The following is a 23640-nucleotide window of genomic DNA, read 5'->3' on the forward strand; positions in this document are numbered from 1 at the left end:
TACATTATAATAAACTCTGGTTATATCTTTAGAAGTTGTGTTAAAGATAACTCCATGTCCCTTCTATATTCACTCACTCTAGGCAAAGTCCTGTCTGTCTGTCTCTCTCCCTCTCTTATCTATCCTATCCTATCCTATCCTATCCTATCCTATCCTATCCTATCCTATCCTATCCTATCCTATCCTATCCTATCTATCTATCTATCTATCTATCTATCTATCTATCTATCTATCTATCTATCTATCTATCTATCTATCATCTCATAATAGCACACATTAAACAACCTTGCAGTATAAAGCCAAGGCCCTGAAACCTAAAAATCAAAGCACTGCTGTGTATCAAACTCTACTGACAATCTGGCCCCATCACCTTCTCTTCGAGGTTTTTCAGGGTTGGGCTTTTCTGGATCTTAGGGAGGATACAATTTTCTTGGATAATTGTCATGTAAAGGCACATTTACCACTAGATTTCACCCTTTTCACAAAAGGGAGCCATAGCTGCAGTAGCCCTGATACACCTGATAGTCAATTTGGCTTTCACATTGAGGTAACTGAACACTGCTAGTGCTACTGCACTCTGCACCAACTGACGTTTTGAAGGTCAGCCCCATGAAGAAAACATTGCAAAAGACCAGCCAGCAAGTCACTAAGGCTTGAGTGACCATGAACATTGCCTTCCAGAGTAGGAATGGATGCAATTGGTGCACAAGATGGATTGTTGCAAATGTTCCTGGTCGCAGCTACCATCTGAACCTCAAGCAGCCATGAGGTGACCATGCTCGTTGCCTACTGCACCCCAAAAATATTTCAGGGGTCAAAAGAAAAGACCCTGTATTATTTTTGGGGAGATATGGTAGGTGTAAGAAGAAGCAACTACCTATACTTCAAATATAGACAATGACACAAGTGGTGTATATATACAGTTCTTATTTTAGTGTATCAGTATTGCTTTATAGTATATAAATAATGCCCAACTTATAATCACAACTAGGACCAAAGTTTCTGTTGCTACGCAAGGGAGTTGTGAAGTGAATCATGCCCAATTTTTTGACTTTTTTTGATACGATTTTAAAGCAAATCACTCACTACGCAGTTGGTAGGTAATTATGCAATTGTTAAGCAAAAGCGACTTTCTCCATTGCATGTTGGAAACCAGCTGCAAACGTTGCAAACGGTAATCGGAAGGCCCCAGGAGTTGTAAATATATGTTGGTTGCCAAGCACCCACCATTTTGATCACATAACTGGGAATGGTACAACAGTTGTAAGCATGAGATTCATAAATCACTTTTTCTGTGCTGCTGTAACTTTGAATGGTTACTAAATAAATGGTTATAAGTTGAGGACTACCTGTCCTCAACTTATGCAGGATTTATATTCAGGTTTTGGAGATAGTGGGCAGCTTCTTTTCGGAGCTCCTATTGCTGGCCAGATTCCTGGCCCCATATCTTACACAGCCTAAACCTTAAGTAGGGCTCTCAATATGTAGACCTTACATCATTTTGAACCTTGTATCTGATGTGTGGGGAATGAGTTGGATTAAGAAATTCCCATCTCTTTGCTTCAGTTGCGGTTCCCCCATTTTTGTCATTTGAATAGAAGTGATTCCTTGAATGCATTCTTTGACTTGCTTTCAATAGTTTCTCTTAATTAAGTAAGATAAGAGGGTTAAGAATGGTGAAATACAAATGAAATATAACAGAAGGGGAAACAATATAAGGTGCGCAATATTGATTGGCAATTGCTATTAGAAAGAACAGGAAGCTCCTGTTCGTATTGTATTGTGTAAATGTGGTGAACGTCTAAGTTTTGTGTATGTGTATTTTACATGTTTGTAAATAAAATTTATTAAAAAATAGTTTCTCTTAATTTATATAACCGAATTTTTTGTGTGTGCATCATCTAGCAGTAGAAAGGTCATAAAATGGGGCACAACTCACTCAACATCTCTCTTGCTTACCAACAGAAATTTTTGGCTCAGTTGTGGTTGTCAAGTTCTACTTACACTACAAATCAAAATTCAACAAGAGGAATCTGGTTGCTTCATTACGCGAACAGACAGAAGCTGGGGAAAAGATTCTCTTGCAATAGTATCTCTAAGTAATTTTTTTCCAGATTCTTCCTTTTCTCCATGGAGGAAAATGAAAAAGCCACAGCAATTTGAGGAAGCCATTATGGTAGCACTAACACTGCTGCTCTGCCCTGGGTACTAGATAAATATTTACAGTATCTTGGGTATCTATGTGCACAGAACGCATAACATTTACGCTTATATGCTGCCCCATAGTGCTTTACAGCACTCTCTGGATGGTTTACAATGTAAGCATTATTTGCATATCGCCCCCAACAATCTGAGTCCTCATTTTGCCGACCTCAAAGGATGGAAGCGTCTTCGTAAAAAGACTCTTTAAGATCCTTGGCACTATATAAACTTCGGGTACATACATCCACCTATCATACCGATGATCACTTTTACGAGGAAGTAATGATTAATCCTGTTGACTTTGCAGCTTTTTGCTCCTAGTGGAGAAGAAGGGCAGGGATAATTGGCAATGCAAAAAGGAAGTAGGTGTGGCAGGGAGAGCCTTGCTAGCAAGACAACGGTTCAGAAGTCACAAACTATGGACAGCTCCTACTGATCTGAGTTGTCAGTCATTTCTCTTGCCTTCCATCCAGGCCGGGATAGCGAAGAATCTTTGAGATAAAATCTCAGAATCTCCTTCCTTATCAGGGTGAGTCTGCACCTACCTTGGGATTCCTTTTACAGAGTATGTATAGCTGTAATTATAGCCTTACTTCCAAGCTCATCCCTTTGCAGTTAGATCAGGTTTTTTTTTCAGTCAGCCCCCCCCCTTTTAAAAAAAGCATACAAAATCTACATCCTTGAAATGTTGTTGTTGGTTTTCTAGTCAGACATACTCTCTGTGTTATTACAACCTTCTCCCTGTAAAGGAGACAGCTTTTGTCTGAAGGAAATCCTTGTGTAAAGTTTGTCTAGTTTCTGAGTTAAAAGCTTATTTTCTCTCTTCCTACCTCCTTAATATTTCCTGGGGTGATGCCAACAAGCATAAATGAAGAGGCGTGTGTGTGTGTGTGTGTTTGTGTGTGTGTGTGTGTGTGTGTGTTATTTTTATAGTCAAGGACAAGCTAATTGAAAAAAGAATGCACAAGGAGAAAGCAATCTGCCTCTGGAGCTTAATTTCTTACCAAGGAGGTTTGGAGATGAAGTGTACAGTGGTGGCAACTACAATTGTGGTTTCAGTGTTAAATACATAGTAGGCACAGGTTCTGATTAGTTGGCAATGCAGAAAAAGAAAAACTTTTCTCTTTCTTACTGATGTAACTTTTTAGGACAATGATTTCTTAGCTAAGCAAGTTATGGTTAGATGGCATGGTTTCCCAACGGTTGAATAATATGCGGAATATCTCTTTAGAAGGATGTAGCCTCTGGATGAGAGAAAACATGGTTTGGAGATCAGGGCATGTCTATGTGTGGTTTCAATGAACCCAGTGTGGTTAGCCAGAGGTTGGTGGCAAAAGAAACATGTGAATGTGGGCTACGCAGGCAGAGGAAAAGGCTGAAGTCTGTGAGCAGCAGCATCAACAACATCCCTCTCAAGTAACTCACAGCTCATCAAAAGAGAGCATTTTCCTCAGAGAAGGTGAGAGGTGGCATAAGCAATATGCCTGTTTTCTTTCAATGCATGGTTGGAAGAAATTTTCTGAGATGTATGACTGAAATCTCGCAGTGGATTATCCAAATTGCTAAACCGAGTCAGAACTCTGGTTATTAAAATGCTGAACCTGAAGCTTGGAGGGAGTTCTCTGTTCTGTACTGAGAATGGTGGGTGATTGCAAAAGTAACTGAGGCAGAGACAGGAATAAAAGCTAACAAGTTTATTCCTTAACAATAACAAGCTAACAGTGGAAACCGGCTCCGAGACAGACACAGCGCGGCTTCTCATCTGACAGCTCCCTTTTATACTCGGCGCTGTCAGATGGTAAGCCAATCAGCTGTCGGCTGTCTCCCGCCAATACACAACATGGTGAGCATGCTCAGAATGTGACACTCCTTCCCACCAAGTTCGCGCAAGCATAGTCTTGAAAGTAGGCCAGGTGCCACCTAACCCGGCCTGAACGGCGTGGTTCGATGTTGACATCCGGAGTAGATGGCCGACTTTCCGAGGACCCGGATTCGCTGGATGACGGTGGCGCAGAACATGGGAACAACAGGGGTCGGACCGGCTCCCTCGGTAAGTCGTCGTTCTGCAATTCCGGATAGGCTGCAGGCTCATCTGCAAGGGCTACGTTTGTGCCGTGGCACCAGCCTCCATCTGTGACTGGTCAAGCTGCTGGGTTAGTTGGCCCCACCTGGCCCGCATCTGGTCACAATGGCGCCGCCATACCCAACCGTCGTCCAGCTTCATCCTGTAAGAACAGGGCCCGGTCTGGTCAGCCACAACGCCTGGCAACCACAAGGGATGGCCTACGTAATTCCTAACATACACTGCCTCCCCCAGGGCAAAAGATCGGCCCATCAATAATTCCACAGGGCTAATGTTGGTAGTTGGGCAAGGCGTAGTGTGATGGGCCAACAAGAAGGAGTCTATGCATTCTTGAAAATTGGCCAGACCCATCTTGGTGAGGGCTTCCTGCTGGCCGGGTGGAAGGGGAAAATTAAAGCATGCTGAACCCCTAGAGAAGCCAGAAACCCCTCAAATTTGGCCGATGTCAGCTGTGGTCCGTTGTCAGACACCCGCATGTCCGGAAGACTGTGAGTGGCGAATAACCTCCTAAGGGCCCCTATCAGAGCGTCTGAAGTGGTGGATGGCATCCTTACAATCTCTAATCACTTAGAGAATGCGTCCACCACAATGAGAAAAACCTGTCCTTGGAGGGGGCCCACAAAATCCACATGGATGTGGGACCAGGGCGAGCTGGGATGTTCCCATTCACGCAGCTCTGCTCTGGGTGGGGATGCCTCCAAGCCTTGGCATTGCGGGTACCCCGAGACGTGTGCGGTGATATCCTGATCTAACTTAGCCACCACAGGTAACTGCGCCCTAACGCCTTCATGTGGACGATTCCGGGATGGCTGCAGTGAAGCTTGTTTAAAACTGCGGCTTTCAGAAGGGGTGATACGATGACTCTATGACCCCATAACAGGCAACCATTCTGGACAGAGAGCTCCTGCAGGTGTGTTTTGTAAGGAAGGAATTCTGGCCGTACGGTGTCCTGTGGCCACCCCTGTTTTACCGTTTTACCCAAACTAAAACCCAGGAAATTACCTTGTCCTTTGCAGACTGCCGGGCGATGTTGGCAGTGGTGACTGGCAGGCGAAGGTCATCAACCAAGAGCACAGACGTAGCAGGCACCAGGTCTTCTACCACACCTGGGAGGGGGCATCTGCTGAGCATGTCTGCATGGGCGATCTGCTTACCCGGGCAGTGCAGGAGGGCATAGTCGTACGCAATGAGGAACACTGTCCAGCAGGTCATGTGAGGGGAAAGCACCTGCGGAGCTTGCTTGTCCCCAGCGAGCAACTCAAGAAGCGGTTTGTGATCGGTGACAATCTGGAACCGGTGGCCGTAGAGATGAAATCGCTTGACCCCAGCCACAATGGCTAGTGCTTCCTTATCAATTTGCACGTAATTTCTTTTGGCTATGGAGAGAGTTGTGGAGAAAAACGCCACGGGCACCTCATTGCCATTTGGTGGTTGGTAGCAGAGAACAGCGCCAACCCTGTACTGGGAAGCGTCACAGGCCAGAAGCAGGGGCAAGTGTTCGTTTTATTCCGAGAACAACAGTTGACACCAGCAGTTGTTTAACTGCCTTGAAAGCAGCGGCTTCCTTGCGGCCCCAGACCCATGGAGCTTTCTGATCTAGCAGGCAGTGAAGTGGTTCAGCCACCGAAGCCTTGTGGGGCAGGAACAATGCATAGAAGTTGAGCAGTCCAAGGAAAGCTTGGAGTTCGGCTCTAGTGGACGGAGTTGCTGCCTCTACAATTGCCTTGGTTTTGGCTGCAGTGGGATGGAGGCCCTTGGCATCAACGAGATACCCCAGGAATTCAACCTGGGATGCAGCAACTTGGAATTTTTCGGGCTTGACTTTCATCCCCATTTGCTGGAATCGGTGTAGAACTGAGCGAAGTCTGGCCATGAGTTCAGAATGGTCAAAATAAGGGATGATGCCCCTGAGTCCATGGAGCAGCTGCTCCATTAGGCTCTGGAACAATCCTGGGGCAATGCTTACCCTGAACTGCAAACAGCAGCATTTGAAAGCACCGCGATGAGTTATGATGGTTTGGGCTTCTGCTGCTTCGGCGTCGACTAGCAGCTGCTGGTACGCCTGTGCGAGTTCCAGCTTTGCAAAAATGGAGCCTTCACTCAAGGTGTGTAGCAGATGATGGACCACCGGCACTGGGTAGGCGTTGGATGGCAGTGCACAGTTTATGGAGCCACGGTAGTCAGTACAGATCCTGATGCTGCCATCGGGCTTGATGGGCATTACGATGGGGGTCTCCCACCTCACATGGTCCACCAGCTTGAGGACCCCTTGCTCGATGAGCTTGTCCAGCTCAGCGTCCACCTTAGGCTTAAGGGCAAATGGCACACACCACGGCTTCATGCCGATGGGCGGCACGGTAGGGTCGAGATTGAAGGAGACTGGAGTGCCTTTGTAAGTGCCCAGCTGGCTGTGAAACACAGCAGGGAAGTCTTTAACTAAAATGTCCAGGTCAGATTGTTGTACACTGTGTAGGCCACTGACTTGAAGGCCAAGGGAGTCAAACCAATCAAGTCCAAGGAGGCTAGGCAGCGCTCCTTCAACAACAATGAATGGCAGCCTCCCTTCGAAGCCCTTAAACTGCACATTAAATTTGCTGGTGCCAATTACGGGAATCAGGTTTCCCTGATAGTCCCTGAGAGTCAGATTGCAGTTTTGAAGGCGGCGCTTCGCAATTTGTGGTATCAGTCTTTTTAGGGTGCTCCAGGACACAATAAATGTGGCAGAGCCGGTGTCGAGCTCCATTTGGCATGGAGCCCCTTCAATGTACACCGTCAGCTGGATCTTCTTTTTGATGCTGTGGCAAGATTGCCAGTTGATCGATTCGGAGCTTGGTGTGTTGCGAAGGATTGCATGACACTCATTTCTAGGTTTTGGTGGTTTGGCAGGCGCCCAACGGGGACCGTGGGTTCTGGCGGCCTGGAACCCTGGGACATTCATCGGCTGGGACGCGTGGCACACTCTGGCAATGTGCCCTTTTCAGCTGCAGCGCTGGCAGAGGGCTTGCCTAAATCTGCATTCAGCTCTTTCATGGTGGCCTGCGCAACCCATACATGCAGATTTAGGTGTGCCCTTTCCACTTGAATAGTTCTTTTTTTTTTTCCTCATTAAGGTGATTTATATCACCCTCCTCCTCAGGCTCTGAGTCTTCGCTCACCTCCCCTTGGTGAACTGAAGCCATACTGGAGGTTTGAAATTGGTCAGCAGTGGTGGAGGGGTGATGTTGCTTGATAGCTGCCAGGGAGGTTGATGCTAGCTCTGCCGCGTGGGCCTCATCTGGTGCGGACTGGAAGGAAAAGTCAGCCTTAGCTAAGAGACACTGCTGTAGAGTCTCAAGTCTCTGATGCCACCAACCAGCTGGTCGAGTAAAGCATTGTCCAAGTCCTTAAACTCGCAATGGAGTGCTGCTGCTCTTAGGGCAGCCATGTAATTGTTTATGGACTCGCCTTTGGCTTGGTTTGTGCAGCGAAATGCGTGCCGGCGGGCTATTTTAGATGGCGATGGGGCGTAATGGCTCTTTAGTTTTGCCATTAACAGATGCCATGGAACCGACTTGATGGGGTCTGGAGCTGTGAGAGCCCTTGCTGTGTGGAAGATGTATGAGCCACAGACTGACAAAAAAAACACGCCTTTTCTCTCATCTGTCAAGTCAGTGAAATTGTGCGCAACCAGAAAGCATTCGAATCGTGTTATGTCCGATTCCCAAGTCTCAGAGCCTTGGCTGAAAGGCGCAAACATTAGGGTGGCCATTCCTGTCAGGAGCCGGCTGTGACATCTCATCACAAGTGACAGAGCTCGATTTTAATTAGTGACTTCAGCTAGTAACTTCAGCTCGTAGTGACCAGCTTACTCATACCTTAGTTTGGCGATCGCATCTTCGTCACCAGTGTTCTGTACTGAGAAAGGTGGGTGATTGCCGAAGTAACTGAGGCGGAGACAGGAATAAAGACTAACAAGTTTATTCCTTAACAATAACAAGCTAACAGTGGAAACCGGCTCCGAGACAGACACAGCGCGGCTTCTCATCTGACAGCTCCCTTTTATACTCGGCGCCGTCAGATGGTAAGCCAATCAGCTGTCGGCTGTCTCCCGCCAATACACAACATGGTGAGCATGCTCAGAACGTGACATTCCCTGCTGAGAAATAATGTGCAAATATTGGAAGTGGATAATGCTAGCAGAGGTATGGTTGTCTACCAATATAGCCTTTTTATTCATATTCAAAATTGATTTATTTGGGGTTAACGGGTTGAACTAGTTACAATTGTTGTTCTATGATGACTGATTTCATTCATAAATACTCAAAGCATACTATTTTGGAAATAATATTTCTCAGAATGTATTTTCAATAGCTGCAGTGAAAATTAGAATCTGTAAATAAAGCAGCTGTAAATAAAGCTATGATAGTCTGTAAGTGAGAAATTCCAACGTGGAAAACTATTTCCTTTTCCCTTTCCCTTCCCCCCCCCTTTCCCCCCTCCTCTCCTCTCCTTGATCCTGAGGCTGCACTATATTCTTAATACATGTTTATGTGTATTCTTTTCCTTTAGTTAATTTCATTTTTTCTCCTTAAAGGAACTGAAAGTAAGAAAATCAAGTGCTAGTTAAGTTTATGATAAGAATGTTATGTCAATATACAAGGTGAGCCTAAGCACAGGGAAACTGGAACACAAGGACTAGAACACAAGTTATTTCTGCCTCTTTCAGATAATTTACCAGGAAAATGAACTTGCTGTTTCTCTCCACTCCAGGTGATTCAGCTTTCTCCTGCCCAGAAGTAGAACAATAAAGTGTCTTCCTGAAGTTTGACAGTTGTTTACTGCTTGTAGGCATTTGTATTACCCAATTTGTATTACCTAATTCAGCAAATCCAACAATAATTAACTATGTTAATGGCTTCAGTCTGTAATGTTTAGCCTAAAGAGCCCTTTAATCATAAGGATATAAGAACATGATAGAGCTTTGCCTATACTGGAGAACTTTGGCTTGTTCATTCCCAGTATCATCAATCAGATTTAAGAAGATTAATTACTTTCACACTGCCTACATGCTTTCTCCAAAAGTCAGCATGAAGCCCTTCTTTGTTTCTATGAGAATGGCATCCCTCTTAGGGTGGGGTGATGTGGCTTTCAAGAAGCGAAGCCGAAGTTGTACAGGTAGTCCTCGACTTACGACTACAATTGAGCCCAAAATTTATATTGCTAAATGAAACACTAGTTAAGTAGATTTTATTTCTTTATTTCAAATATGGAGACTCAAGCTGGTTTACAGAAATATAAATACCCCATATGTAAAACAATAAAACTAATAAAAGGGAATAATAATATAATAAAATAATATAATAAAATAACGCCCCGCCCCATCAACAACACATCACATGATCCCTTTAATGGGCTCCATCCCGCTCTGCATTCCCCAGGCCCACTGGCACAACCAGGTCTTCAGTGTCTTCCGGAAGAGTATTAGAGTGGGGGCATTCTAATCTCTGGGGAAATAATGTTCTAGAGCAGTGGTTCTCAACCTTCCTAATGTTGCGACCCTTTAATACAGTTCCTCATGTTGTGGTGACCCCCAACCATAAAATTATTTTCATTGTTACTCTACAATTTTGCTACTGTTATGAATTGTAATGTAAATATCTGATATGAAGGATGTATTTTTATTGTTATAAATTGAACATAATTAAAGCGTAGTGATTAATCACAAAAACAATATGTAATTATATATTGTGAAATATTTCTTAATATATCTATATATTAAGAGAATATATCTTTCTCTTTCTGTCTCTCTCTCTCTGGGTCTGTCTGTCTGTCTCTCTGTGTGTGGCTCTTTGTCTCTCTCCCCCTCCCTCCCACTCTGTCTCTCTCTCTGTCATTCTCTATCTGTATCTCTCTGTCTCCCTCCCTCCCGTATCTCTGTCACTCTCTCTGTGTGTGTGTGTCTGTCTGTCTCTCACTCCCTCACTCTCTGTGTGTCTCTCTCTGTCTCTCTGTCTGTCGTCTCTCACTCACTCACTCACTCACTTAATCACTCACACTGTCTGGGTGTCTCTGTCTGTTTCTCCCTCCCTCCCTCCCCATTTCTCTTTTTGTGGGTGTGTGTCTGTCTCTCACTCACTCTGTGTGTGTCTTTCTCTGTCTGTCTCTCTGTGCCTTTCTCTGTCTGTCTATGTTTCTCTTTGTCTCTCCCCTCCCTCCCCCATCTCTGTCACTTTGTGTGTGTGTGTGTGTGTCTGTCTGTCTCTCACTCACTCACTTAATCACTCAATCTGTGTGTCTCTCTCTCTGTCTCCCTCCCTCCCTCCCCATCTCTGTCACTCTGTGTGTGTGTCTGTGTCTGTCTCTCTCTCTGCCTCTCTCTGTCTGTCTGTCTGTCTGTCTGTGTGTCTCTCTGTCTCTCACCTCCCTCACCATCTCTGTCACTCTGTGTGTGTGTGTCTGTGTCTGTCTGTCTCTCTCTCTCTGCCTCTCTCTGTCTGTCTGTGTGTCTCTCTGTCTCTCACCTCCCTCCCCATCTCTGTCACTCTGTCTGTCTGTCTATCTGTCTGTCTCTCTCACACACAGAGACACACATACTGTGGTCACCTTTAATCACAGGTTAAAAGTACCTGGCAGCGGCGTTTTTTCCTGGGGAAAAGTCTCCAAGGCTCTAATTTACGGGATGTGCGCACGCCACGTGCCTATGTTTTCAATGGCGTGGAGCCACAGTGAGGCTCTATGCAGCTGGCGATGGCTCTGGAGCCCATCTGGGGAGACGAGGAACGTGAGAGGGACAGACAGACAGACAGACAGACAGATTATTGGCCATTTGGACTTTTGCAGCCAACACTTGATAGATCTACCTATTCTCTGTGTAATCTCATGGATGTAAGACATCCACCCTTCCATCAGAAGCTTAAAGCATACAGTATATGTCTGAAGCTGGAGGGTCGATAGCTTCCATCCATGACAAGAGAAAAATAGATCTAAAATCGTTTCTGCTCTGTAAGCTGTAAGTAGTCCTCGATTTATGATCAAAATTTCTGTTATTAAGCAAAACAGTTGTTCAGTGAGTTTTGCCCCATTTTATGGCTTTCCTTGACACAGTTGATAAGCGAATCACTACAGTTTGTTAAGTTAGCAACAAGATTGTTAAGTGAATCTGGATTCCCCATTGACTTTGCTTGTCAGAAGGTCACAAAAGGTGATCACATGACCCCAAGGCATTGCAGCCATCATAAATATTAGCCAATTACCAAGCTGCCAAATTTTGATCACATGACTATGGGAATACTGAAATGGTTATGTGACAAATGGACATATGTAAAATTTTTCAGTGCCATTATAACTTTGAACAGTCACTAAATGAACGGTTTTAAATTGAGGGCTCTCTGTAATGTAAGTTGCACAAGTGACTTCTTGCAAACTAGATAATGACCTCCTCTTCCTCCATTCCTGGCTGTTGCTGTAGGTAAACCAGGGGAGTAAAGTATTACTTATTGCAGGTGGAAAGTTTATTTAAGCAAACCAGATAAGGTTATTGAAATATTATGGCTGTGTGCAAAGTCCAGGAAAACCTGACAAATCAAAGGTGAAGGCTGGCAGTTTTATGAAGTGCTATACATTAGGTGGTGCTTCAAAAAAATAGCTGATGGTATGTTGATCTTGGGACCTTCACAATACAAGATTTGATTACAAAACCTATTATTATGTACAAATGTAGGATTAAGCACAGGTGAGAGAGGATAATGGAGAGAGAGACTGTGTTACTAAGGAAGTGCTAATTTTGAGCAAGAAACTTGTTCAATTAATAATAAATAATTATAATAATAATTATAATATATAATTATAATAAATAAAAATTCTTATTATTTTCCAGTTTTTGTCAACCTGTGTTCTGATTCTAATGTTAATTGTTAAAATGATTGTCACGTGTATATATTTGTTCCAATCTATTATCGCTTGTAAGAATAAGTACATTTTTTTCTTTCTTCTTTTAAAATTTTGTTTGTCCTTAAATGATTTTTACTTTGTGAATTTTTATTTTGTATGTTTTTTTGTACTTTTTATTTTGTACATCTATTTTGTACAAAATTTTATTTTGTAGTCGCCCTCCCCCTCAATTTTCCTCCCCCCACCCCATCTATTTCCATTTAAGTTATGTGTTTTTGAAGTGTAAAAAGGAAGGAAGGAAGGAAGGCAACCTACAGATAATCAGGCATTCATCACAGATGGGCACTGGTGGGAGTGCTTCCTGCTTTCTAGCAAATGGAGATCTCTAGGCTTTCATGCAATTTTTCAGGAGCTTTTTCAGCTCAATGAATCGCAGGCTGCCAAGCTGGGAAAGACCCCTGCCCTCTCCTCCTAGGGCAAAGAGGACGGTCCTATGTTGGTGGCACTGCTGGGTGGGGCTCCTGCAGATCAGCAGGAGACACAGGTTCTGCGCCCATGTGAAGACAGTGGCCAGTCAAAGGATGTCAGCCTTCCCCAACTTACCCTCTCCTGATGCATTAGGATTATAGCTCTCAGAAAGAAGGGGGGGTCAATGTATTTTCCAAAACAACAGAAGGCACGGCAAGAAACAATGGATGGACACTAATCAAGGAGAGAAGCCACCTGGAACTAAGGAGACATTTCCTCCATTATATAAAACAGAATCAAAGCAGAGTTATGTCGAGTTTCTTTCTCATGTGTGTTCTCCTTTCCCAGCATTGAGCTGTTGTTTATTTAATGCTTTCGGCATTCTATTCCTCAAGGTTATCTCTATAGTCCTCTGAAAAAAAGCAGGTCGAGTTAGTTACAATGATTGAATGATTGATTATGTGCCATCAAGGTGTGTGTGTGTGTGTTTTACTCCTAGTAACCCCATAGATAGAGTTTCTACATGAGGTTGGTCTCCTTGGTGACAATGGCAAAGGCTTCATACTACACTGGAGAAGACAATAATCAACCACTCCCATTTTTTTTAATCAAGAAAACCACAAGGATAGGAAGTTACACTTCAGACCTCAGTAATCCAAATCATGACTAAGAGGCAGTAAAAAGTTGGCTTCACACTCTCTTTGCTCCCATGTAAGGGTCAGGTTAAGTTTTGTAGACCAACTGCGATAGCTTTCATGTGAAGTGCAACATAGTTAGTCCTCGACTTACAACCACACATTTAGGGACCTGAGGGCACTGAAAAAAGCAATTTGTTACGTTTTTTTCACCCGACCGTTGCTGCAGCATCCCAATGGTCACATGATCAAAATATGGGAGCTTGGCAACTGGCAAGTATTTAAGTGATGGTTGCAACGTCCTGGGGTCATTGTGACCTTTTGATAAGCAAAATCAATGGGGAAGCCAGATTCATTGAAGAATTGTGACAAGAAAACGTGTAAAATCGGGCAAATATCTCTTAACAACTGTCTTGCTTAACAACAGACATTTTAAGCTCAATTGTGTTTATAAATCGAAGACAACCTGTATTTTGTTATAGGGCCAAAACCAATGGAGGGATTCAAATTTTTTTACTACCGGTTCTGTGGGCATGGCTTGGTGGGCATGGCTTAGGGGAAGGATACTGTAAAATCCCCATTCCCTCCCCACTCCTGGAGGAAGGTTACTGCAAAATCCCACCCCATGAATCTGTTTTCCAGCTCTGTTCTCCTGCTCAGGGCAACAAAAGAAGATCAGCTGGGAGGCTGGGAGGCAGTGGGGACAGGGCCAGCCTATTTGCTGGTTCTCCGAACTACTCAAAATTTCCGCTACCGGTTCTCCAGAAACTGTCAGAACTGGCTAAATACCACCTGTGGCCAAAACATATTGTTAAATATGCACTTGATATATAATAACCTTCATGTTTTGCACACTTATCCTACTGATATCCTGTTGAATATCCTGGTATTTCCTTATCATAGAGGCACCAGATTGTATAAGTGTATTGTCTGAGCTTTTTTACTGGAAAAGTGATTCAAAACTACTGGTAGCTACCTCACAACAAAATCCTTCTTTTAAACACGACATATTCCCCTTCCCTTATTACAGGTTTGTGCCCTTCCTTTCCAGTTAGGCTTTGCTGAAGTTAATTTTGCCACATCTACTTGATGTTACAACCATTTGGCAAAGGCGCCAAAAAATCTAGTAGCTTCAGAGAAGAGCAAGTGAGATAAGAAATAGTTTGGCACTTGAAAGACAGGGGAAATTTCAGGAGAAGAGGAAGGAGTTAACTTTCCTCCAGAAGAGAAATCTCTAGAGCCTCATTGTTTTTTGTTAACATTGAGACACAGCAAGTTTAGCTTGAATTAAAGGAAAAGGAAGGATCAGGATTACATACTGGCCTAATTTCCTACCTGTAAGTATATGTGTGAAATGGGATAAACTGTCAGAGGAAATTGGAAGATACAGTATATTGTAAATAGTATGAACAGAACAACTTGAAAAGGATGCCTAGCAGACAATCCTCATATAAAGAATTGTCTCTCTGTCTCCACACCTCACTTTCATTTTCTGATAGCTTCTCAATTTGTTCTCCTTTGAATTAGTTATAATTTACATATAATCCAAGTGTCAAACACAACTGAATGGATAACCTCATCATTATATATAATGGCAAAGGGGTTTGGGGGTAATTGGAGTGTGAAAAGAGAGCTCCCTTGTTTATTCAAAAAATTTCTTTAGGATGAAACACTAATATCTAGATAGGTTTTTGGTGGATTTTCCTCTATACAATATTTGTTTATACACAGAGATAGTCCTTGACTTACAATCATAATTGAGCCCACAATTTTGGTTGTAAGTGTGCACGTTAAGCTGATTACCACTTGACCATGACTGCTTTTATGATTTCTTTTGTGGTGGTCATTGCATGATTTCAATGGACATTAAGTAAACCCATTGTACAGTGGGAAGTAAATACCCGTTTCTGGGAACAAATGTTGTAAATCATGATCACACAACTGTGGGATGTTGCAAATGGCCATAAATGCCGCATGACATGGGGGTGGACAGCTATCAGAACTTCAAAACCAGATTGGTAAGTAACTTGGGGGAAGTCCATCATAACTTTGAATGGCTGCTAAGCGATTGGTTGTTAAGTTGAGGACTATCTGTATGTTCTATATGGGGGTCTTGTAAGCCAAGTATGTCAACCTTATGCACAATGAACAAGCCCGTAAAATGAATAAACCACATTGTAGCTTGATGCAATGTATGAATTCTGTTAGTGTAAGATAGCTGAAAGTAGAACCTTACATGTATATCCTCCATTCATCTGGATTCAGTTCAGTTCAACAGGAGTTAATCTTACATTATTGGCTCCTTCAGTCATGTAATTATGCTCTAACCATTTCAATTTTTAGTAAGTTTATCTTTTATATCAAGGTCAAGTGGAATTTGATGGATTCTAACATTCAACAATTCTGCCCTCTTGCCTCTGAAACGTTATGCTTAATTTGAAATTTGCTTCCCAATCAGCGTTTAAAAAGACTCTTAAGTTTTGCTGATGAATCTTGAGGTAATACTGTTAAAATGGAATGGTCAACTCAATTTTACTATATCTCATAATTAATTTTTTTTACAATCAGCGTTTGAAAACAGGATTGTTGAATCATAGCCTTATTTACCTGCTCAAATCTTCCTTCCAGTTTGTTTTGGTTTTATTTCACTTTTAAGAAGCACAACAATCTCTAACCAGGCAACCTGGTGACTGGCTGCAAATTTCTGGAATGTACACTTTCAAAACACATAGAGAACATTCTGTTGGCAGCCTTTATATGAAATATTCATTGTGTATGTTTGTGTGATCATAAGCCCACCCACATAGCCTGTCTAATATAATGTGAATGAGAAGGCTGCAATGAAAAGGTATCTCAGCTGTGTATTTTCCCCGCCTTCCAGCTGGCAGGTGTGTCTAGACATACAATTTTTAGAAAAATTATAATTTTAAAAATTTATAAACATTCTGGGTGTCCTTCTGTTTGGATGTGTAGTACCGGCAGTTGCAGTCTGTGTTGGTGTGTGTGTGTGTGTGTGTGTGTGTGTGTTTATATATATATATATAGTTACAACCCCCAGTATGCCCAAATATGGGAGGAAGTTCACTACACTACTTCCATTCTCTGTCCATCGGCTCGTCACAAGAGACCATCCAGAAAGAAACCCAATATTTTTACTGTTGCCTTTTGTTACATTTGTGTTTTATTTGTGCTGATAAATAAATAAAGGGAGACTAGTATAGATCTATTTCAAGCTATTTAGCTCTCATCAGCTAGCAGTTCGAATCCCAGTAAAGGTATGGCTAGCTGATGAGAGCTAAATAGCTTGAAACGTGACCCGTCAAAACCGCGTTCCACAAAAGCGCGGTTGACGAAATCGCGTATGTGACGTCATCACAACGCGACGAAAAAGATCGAAAAATTGAAATAAAAATTAAATTCCAGCAAGCCAATTCACATAAAGGTAAGGGTTAGGTTAAGGGTTAGGGTTAGGGTTAGGTTAAGGGTTAGGGTTAGTTTTAGAGCGTTAGCGTTACGTTTAGCGTTAGGTTAAGGGTTAGCGTTAGGTTTTTCGTTAGGTTAAGGGTTAGGTTTAGGGTTAGGTTAAGGGTTAGGTTTAGGGTTAGGTTTAGGGTTAGGTTTGGGGGGGTTAGGGTAAGGTTTTCGCTTTATTTTTACATTTTCCGATCTTTTTCGTCGCGCTGTGATGATGTCACATACGCGCTTTCGTCGACCGCGATTTTGTCGTCCGCGGTTTTGTGGTGGAACCAGCTTGAAATAGATAATATGCTGACTATGGTGAAATGGGAGAGCAGGGAGCCAAGGCAGACATTTTCCTGGCATGGCTTCACCATCCTTATGCAATCTCACTTAGCAAAGCATTTAGCCCTTGTCTAAGCTGAGTCAATGGTTATTTACTCAAGAGAAGATTCAGCAAGAAAGTACGATAAAGCTCTGTCAGCAGCACTAATTGACTGGTTCCTCTTAACATGGTCATTAGGGCGGCCATAAAAGATCTTTATCACTGGAAAATAGATTGGATACTGCCATTTCCCGGTGGTAGTTTGTGCAATTCCCAGGTGAAAAAAGCCAATCCCTTTATCTGCTAAAGAACCTGTTTGGTAGACCTCAGAATATGGGTTGGTGATACTGAATGTTACAGAGAGCAGAATCAGTGGAGGAGCTATATTAGCTGAATTGGAAGCTATTGCTTTTGAATTGTTGCAGAGTCCTTCTGGTCTGTGGCTTCCATCTAATAAAGCAGGGGAGAAATGTGATCCCATCTCTCACTCAAGACTTTTTGAGGAGTGATTCATAGCAGTGATGGCATTTTGGTCCTTTCAGAAGAACCCAAAGTAGAGAAAGTAAGGATTTACACTTAAGCAGGAAAAACCAAATGTACAAAGGCAGATTAGGTGAAATCTGGCTAAAAAGCAGTAACTGTGAGACGGATCTTGGAGTCCTAGTGGACAATCACTTAAATATGAGCCGGCAGAGTGCCGGAGAAGCCAAAGCAGCTAATACAATCCTTGGTTGCTAATGCTGGTAAAGAAGGAGGGATAGAGATAGAGGCAAGATCACATGAAGTACTACTTTATAAAAGCTTTATAAAGGGGACGTGGTGGCTCAGTGGCTAAGATCCTGAGCTTGTTGATCAGCTTGTCTGCAGTTTGGTGGTTCGAATTGCTAGCTCCGCATAATGGAGTAAGCTCCCGTTACTTGTCCCAGCTTCTGCCTACCTAGCAGTACAAAAGCAAGTAAAAATGCAAGTAGAAAAATAGTGACCACCTTTGGTGGGAAGGTAACAGAATTCCGTGTGCCTTCGATGTTTAGTCATGTCGGCCACATGACCATGGAGACGTCTTTGGACAGCGCTGGCTCTTTGGCTTTGAAACTGAGATGACACTGCCCCCTAGAGTCGGGAATGACTAGCACATATGTGCGAGGGGAGCCTTTGCCTTATAAAACCTTAGTAAGACCACACCTGGAATACTGCATCCAGTTTTGATTTACCATATTATAAAAAAAAGATGTTGCAACTTTGTAAAGAATGCTGAGAAGAGCAACAAAGATAGTTAGGATCTTGGAGACTAAAATATATGAAGAACGGTTGCAGGAATTGGCTATGGCTAGTCTAGAGAAAAGAAGGACTAGTGGGAGACATGATAGCAGTGTTCCAATATCTCAGGGGTTGCCACAAAGATGAGGGAGTCAAACTATTCTCCAAAGCACCTAAAGGCAAGACAAGAACCAATGGATGGGAACTAATCAAGCAGAAAAGCAACCTAGAACAAAGGAGAAATTTTCTGACAGATAGAACATTTAACCAGAGGAACAGCTTGCTTTCAGGAGGTGTAGATGCTTCATCACTGGAGGCTTTTAAAAAGAGACTGAACAGCCACTTGTTTAAATAGCTTCTGCTTGAGCAGGGGTTGGACTAGAAGACCTCCAAGATCCCTTCCAACTGTATTATTCTGTAGAAGTAGCAATACATTTTGGCAAGCACAGTCCACCTTCTTTTCTTTTTAAAGATAAAATTCAGGAAGTGAACCAGGCTTCTTGGAGAAAAGGCAGGATAAAAATAATTATAGGATCAAATCATTGTTCTAGCGGAGAGAGGGAGAACACTCTGCATGTTTGATAACTGCATCGTGGGCAAAAATGCGATGCTGAAACTATTTCTGGCATGGAGATTCAGCAATGAGAAAAGCTTCAGCTGTGCAGTATAGTAGACGCTAACGGCTGTCACTTGATTTATCTACATTACTTCAGCTTTAACAACAAAACAACTTTGATTGCTAATTCATTTCTGGCTCCAGTACAGGAGGGTGGTATTTTCCTTTGAAGACTCCACATAGCTTGAGAGCAAAAGGAGTTCTTTTTCTTAAGGCAAGCTGTCCAGTGACTTGAGTACTTCTATTGAAGTTCTAAGGGCTTTTTTTCCCCCATTGGAAATGTACTTGTCAGGGCCAATCAGAGGGCTTTTTCAGTGGTGGACCCCAGCTTCTCAAATACTCCTGTTAAGAAGATGTGCCAAACATGTCTATAGTCATTTTTAGACACTGTATGAAAACATTTATACTTCAGCATTTTAAAATAGCTGTTTCTCAACGTTGGGCTTGATTCTGAAGCTTTTTGATAGACATGGCTTATCACATGTTGTGATTTTGGGGGGGGGGGAGTCTTACTGGACAAATGATGGAATAAAAATAATGTATGTAATAATTTAGCAATATCCCGAAAGAAACCCCTCTTCCTGGGTTTCTGTGGTTCAAAATTGTATCAAGGCTCCCAAATAGGCTTAGTTTAAAATAATTGGATGTTATGGCTCAAGATCTCAAGATTTCCACCACAAAACCGCGAAGCCCTTATCCGCGCTGACATAACTGCAGAAGGCAAATCCGCGCCGTTTGAAGCGCTAAGGAAAAACGCGACCCTACTGCGATGACATAATCACGGAGGGCAAATCCGCGCCTTCCGAAGCACTCAGCACCCTAAACCTAACCCTAAACCTAACCCTAACCCTAACCCTAACCCTAACCCTAACCCTAACCCTAACCCTAACCCTAACCCTAACCCTAACCCTAACCCTAACCCTAACCCTAACCTAACCTTAACCCTAACCCTAACCCTAACCCTAACCCTAAACCTAACCCTAAAGCAAACCCCTAAACCTAATCCTAACCCTTACCTTAATTTAAATCGGCTTTCTACTGCCGTGCTGTTTTAAAGCGCCCTTCTGCCACCGCGATGTTGTCACGGCGGTGATGACATGCGGTGATGACGTCATGGCTTTAGCGATGCGGTTTTATCACCGCTATTTTGACGAGCGCGGTTTTGTCGTGCCATGCAAGATCTGTGGATGAGTTTGAGATTTCTATTCTGCCTTGGCGGTAAGCCCTTGCAGCATCCTTGGAGGGGCAGGCAAGAGGGGGCCAGACTGTCAAAAGTAGCATCAGTGTCACAATGTAAGTCCCGACGCTTTCCAAATGCATCGTGGTGTCTTACACAGGCCCCCCAAAGGGTGGAGCTTGCAACTGATGCCACAATCCTGCTTTCAATCTTTTTCTGAAAGCAACAAGATCCTGCAGACACAGCTGGTAGTCTCTAGATTCTGGACTTCAAGTCTATGCGACCAGTTCATTTGCTTACAAAATGGCAATTCCTTCCGAAGAAGATGTGAGTAACAAATTATTCAGGGTTTGGTTTTTTTCCCCTAACTTTTTACAGGGATCAATGCTTTGGAGCCAGAAGGAAAGAGGTTAAATGCCACTGAGAAGCATGGGGTAATGGGCTGGCAAAGACTCCAGTGAGCTAGAGCAGGAAGTTGCATCACCCACAGCTGTCAGCTGGTGTAGGAATCAATGGGGCTGCAGGATGTGTATATGTGACGGGTGGAAGGAAAGAAGGAGGTATACAAAAAACATTTCCGAAATGGTGGTCTTTGGGCCTTTCTATACATGTTTCCCTTGAAAAGCCAACCTAGCTATGTTGATCAGAAAGAGGGAGGGAGGGAGAGAGAGGGAGAAATCCACAATTCAGAGCTGAGGAAGCTTCTTGGATGAGAAGAGAAACTTCTTCAAAAGAAAATCCAGAAAGTCCAGTTGCCTCTTGAAAAAGCACTTTTGGGTCCACAATTCAGAGTTTGGCATTACATTCTACCTCTCCACCTACTGTATGTTCAAAGTTCTAAGATGGAGGAGGCTGCATTTGTTAGGATACTTGCTAACTTGTTCTTGCCTCTTCTATAAAGAGAATACCAGATGCTCAAAGCCACAGCATTGTTTCTTTTTGAATTAAAGGAGTAGAGAGCAGTGCTCCTATGATTGTTTATGGAACAAACCTACATATTAAACCATGAACTAGGATTTCTGCAGTATATCAAGCCATAAACTAGCAATGTCAGAAGTGTCAAACTGGCGGATGCATCACACGCAGGCCACGCCCACCCTGGCTCTGCAAAGGCAAAAAATGTCACAATACGTGACATCACGTGGCACGATCAAGCTTGACACCCATGAACTAGCTGAACATGGTGTTCCTTGGTTGCTCATTTAATTACTTAATAAGCTTATCTGGCCACCTTCTCACTAAGCAATTCTGGAACAACTAATAAAGTTTATAATTACCCAAAGAAGAAAGTTGATATAGTAATAAAATATATTACTATAAGTCAGGGGTGGGTTCTGGCTGCTGCTGCTGCTGGTTTGCTTAGGGACGTGCTGCACGCTTTGCAGTACTAAAAAAATGCTTCTGCACATGCGCAGAAGCCAAAAACAAGGCAATCAAACCGGTCAATCCTAGAGGAGATGCAACCCTGACTGCTCTTTAGAAGACCAGATCCTGAAGATGAAACTCAAATACTTTGGCCACCTAATGAGAAGGAAGGGCTCACTGGAGAAGAGCCTAATGCTGGGAACGATTGAGGGCAAAAGATGAAGTGGACGACAGAGAGTGAGGTGGCTGGATGGAGTCACTGAAGCAGTAGGCGTGTGCTTAAATGGACTCCGGGGGATGGTAGAGGACAGGAAGGTCTGGGGTCCATGGGGCCGCGATGGGTCGGACACAACTTCGCAACTAACAACAACAATAAAATAAGATGAGAGAAAACATATTGCTGGCATCTTGAATAAACCCAGCAAAAATCTTGTGACATCTTAAAAGTTTGTGCCCCAGTATAACATGTAGCTGCATCAACAGAAATATTGGTATGTTTCATTTGGTTGGAAGGGGTGAGGATTGTCTCATTGAAAGGAAGAGTTTTGCACATCTAGTCCAAGAATCTCATAATGGACTACAACTGTTTAGAGGTTTTTGCACAATGTTGACATAAATCCCCCTGGGAAATTTTAACGTAGAAATAAATACCATTGGCCAGTTCTGAGGAGATGAGATTGTGAAGAACAGCGGGGAGAAGACGCGCTCTGTCTGTCTACCAGAGATGGGTTGCTGCCGGTTTGGCCCGGATCGGCCAAACTGGTAGTAGCAGCGGCAGGAGGCTCCACCCACCCATGTGGGCGGGAGCACGCTTGAACCGGTAGTAAAGAAATTGGCAACTCACCTCTGCTGTCTACCAATCACATTTAGTGACCATCACAATCCTGAGAGTACTTCATAAGATAAAAAAGGATGAACAGTACAGTACATAAAAAACTAATTATGGGAAAATGCTATTAGATTTGGAAAAAAGGGGGAGGGGGAGAAAACTGGTAGTACCCTGTCCAAGTAATAAGTTTACTCCGCAGATTTATTAGAAGGCTTAAAGTTCTGTGAGCTTCGAGTAACTTCAGATGTGTAACATCTGTGAATGGACAAGATGTAACCAGAACTCCTTCCAATCCCAATGTAGCTCTCCTCCTTTGATGTCTATAATGACAGCAAGGAATATAAATCTTTCCATTTCCACCACCACCACTACCATTCAGTCAGAACTGAAGAAGCTTCTTAGATGAGACGTGAAATATCTTCAAGGAAAATATAAAGAAAGTCCTGTTGCCTTTTGAAAAAGCACCTTTGACCTGGAATGACTGAAAATCTTGATAGACATTTAGCAGTTTGAAGGAGTGGAGAGAGTACTGAGCCCCGTGGCATGCTACAGAGCAGCTGTGGGGTCGACCTCTCACTCCCTATCAACACGGATTGGGACCGGACTTGGAGAAAGGAGCCAAAACTGCACTGCACTGCACTGCCCAGCCCCAAACCCCACAGCCAGTCCAAAAGGATACCATGATGGATGATACCATACTAAGAGCTGTGGTGACGCAGTGGTTAGAATGCAGTACTGCAGGCTACTTCTGCTGATTGCTGGCTGCCTGCAGTTTTGCAGTTTTAGTCTCACCAGGCTCAAGGTTGATTCAGCCTTCCATCCTTCCGAGGCGGGTAAAATGAGGAGCCAGATTGTTGGGGGCAATAGGCTGACTCTGTAAACTGCTTAGAGAGGGCTATAAAAGCACTATGAAGCAGTATATAAGTTTAAGTGCTATTGCTATGGATGATATTGAAAACTGCTGAGAGATCAAGGAGAGCTAGAACAGTGGCACTTACCCCAGGTTGACTCAGCCTTCCATCCTTCCGAGGTGGGTAAAATGAGGACCCAGATTGTTGGGGGCAATATGCTGACTCTCTGTAAACCGCTTAGAGAGGCCTGAAAGGCCTATGAAGCGGTATATAAGTCTACTGCTATTGCTATTGCTATTGCTATTGCTATCCCACTCTTGCCAGAGATCATCAACATGTGCAACCAATGCCATTTCTGTCCCACAACCTGACTAAAAGGGGTCCACTTAGTGACCTCTTTGCTTAATGACTGGGTTGCTGGTCCCAAACATGATGATTCAATGACGATTACCTGTATTGTGGAATATAGTATATGCAGTCATAATTTCCTTGGAGTTTATGCACTGT

General features: G+C 43.3%; 2 protein-coding genes across 3 annotated transcripts in view; one reads left to right on the forward strand and one right to left on the reverse strand.

Moving 5' to 3' along the window:
• The window catches only part of LOC106557336 (sterol O-acyltransferase 2), a 60861-nt gene extending 51772 nt beyond the window's left edge, over positions 1 to 9089 (reverse strand). Inside the window, exon 1 of the mRNA XM_087710487.1 lies at positions 9000 to 9089. The gene's annotated coding sequence lies outside the window, so the exon portion shown is untranslated. The remainder of the gene's footprint in view (positions 1 to 8999) is intronic.
• LOC106549222 (unconventional myosin-Ia) overlaps positions 2595 to 23640 on the forward strand; it is an 84873-nt gene continuing 63827 nt past the window's right edge. The window contains exon 1 of one of the 2 annotated variants that reach the window (XM_014066812.2): positions 2595 to 2731. The gene's annotated coding sequence lies outside the window, so the exon portion shown is untranslated. The remainder of the gene's footprint in view (positions 2732 to 23640) is intronic. The other variant, XM_014066811.2, reaches the window with a different exon arrangement.

This window comes from Thamnophis sirtalis, unplaced genomic scaffold (assembly GCF_051295495.1).
Source record: "Thamnophis sirtalis isolate CommonGarterSnake01/CBP01778 unplaced genomic scaffold, rThaSir2_p1.2 scaffold_3, whole genome shotgun sequence".
NCBI lineage: Eukaryota > Metazoa > Chordata > Lepidosauria > Squamata > Natricidae > Thamnophis > Thamnophis sirtalis.